We start from the raw sequence: 1,635 nt of genomic DNA on the forward strand, positions 1-1,635 counted from the left end.
TCCAAATGGAACTTTAGCCATCCCTGTTTTATGTAGTCTCATAGCCATAGCTAGCACTGAAATTTTCTTTCTTTTTTTCCAAGGTCACGCCCTCTGGGCCTTTATTCACCAGGACCTTCTGGAACCTTCCATAACCCCACGCAAGGCGTGCTACGGTAGTCTAGGGGTTAGAGGGTGTTGGACTTGGGGCTTGTTTTCTGAGTTCTCATTTCTGAGCCAATCCCAAATTAGGGGAAGGTGCTGGATTAACCACCTGCCTCTCTGCTTTCAGGCTCTAGACAAGGCAGTCGCTGGGGAAGCGCTTATGCTCTGGGATGTTCCTGTAGCTTCAGAGGGTTTGGCCTCAGAAACAGGTAGTGTTACTGGGCTGCATTCCTGCTGGCCGCCATCCATCTCCCACTGGTACTGCCTCTGCTCCTGCTTGGCTTGTTCTCACAAGGGCAGGTCCATCCGCTCCACACAGTTCAGCACCAGTGCCTTTACCGGGGAGTCTCCGTCTTGCTGGAGCTAGAGCTCCCCAAGGACGACGTACATGGAGCCCACCTGGGCTTGAAAGGGCTCCACCAACTTGGTACAAACAACCTGGTGTGGATCAGATCCATGCTGAGCCATCAGCGTCACTCTGGAGTGACCATATCGTAGAGGCACAACCTGCCAAATGTTCTCAGTGTGCTCCCACCAGGAGCTTGGCTTGTATTGACTTTCCAGGGGAAGGAATAGGTACCAAGTTTGGGCAGCATCACTGGCTCCTTCTCTGCCCCCTCTGCCTGGGTTGCTGTCAGTCACGTGCTAAGGGGAAAATATCTTTATGGAAAAGACTTCCTTCTAGGGTGCTGGGTTTCCTCATTGTCTGTACTTCCTTAGATCTTCTTTCTCTCTTTCCTTCTGAGGCCATTCACTTCTCAGCTTCCTGTGCATGTCCCAATTCTTCCCATTTTTTAGTCATAAAAAGGCATTTATTCTTCTCATTCTTCTGTCGTCTTCTAGACTACCACCATTGTTCTACCTAAATGGCTCATCAAGGTATGTTGCTTAAAAAAAGATAGTTCTGTTCTTACAAGAAATTCTGCCAAGATCCTTTAAAATAATATTGTCCCTCCTAAAGGTTGGTCATGGAACTATTAATACATGAGGTATTTCTTGATTTAGCTATAAAACAGGTGTTTTTTTCCCCCAAGCCTTAATATTTATCCAGAAAAATAAGATACCTTTATATCAAAGATGGATAATTTGGATATTTGTGATTGTTCTGGAATTTTAAACTTTTATTATCTTTATACAAAAAGGAGAAAAAAACAGTAAAGGATACCCATGTTCTCATCACCTGTTGAACAACTTTCAACTCATGGCAAATCCTGTTTTATTTAACTCCCTGCTACTACTCACAGATGGATCATTTTGAAGCAAATCCAGAACATTGAATCATTTTATTCATAATTTTAGTATGTATCTCTAAAAGGTAAACACTCTCTTAAGACAACATAATCATGTTACCACTGTCGTAAGATTAATAAAAATTCCTTAATATCATCAAACAGCTAATTGGTGGTCAAATTCCCCAGATTGGCTAGAAATCTTTTTTTTAAACAATTGTTCAAATCAAGATTAGAATAAAGTTTGTCTATTGCAATTGAT

The 1,635-nt window shown here is 42.6% G+C and overlaps 1 pseudogene; it reads right to left on the minus strand.

Moving 5' to 3' along the window:
* Positions 1-267: 267 nt before the first annotated feature.
* On the minus strand, positions 268-740 carry LOC105725236 (CST complex subunit TEN1-like; annotated as a pseudogene).
* Between the last annotated feature and the right edge of the window lie 895 nt (positions 741-1,635).

This window comes from Aotus nancymaae, unplaced genomic scaffold, assembly GCF_030222135.1.
Source record: "Aotus nancymaae isolate 86718 unplaced genomic scaffold, 86718_ANA_hifiasm-v0.15.2.pri h1tg000041l, whole genome shotgun sequence".
NCBI lineage: Eukaryota > Metazoa > Chordata > Mammalia > Primates > Aotidae > Aotus > Aotus nancymaae.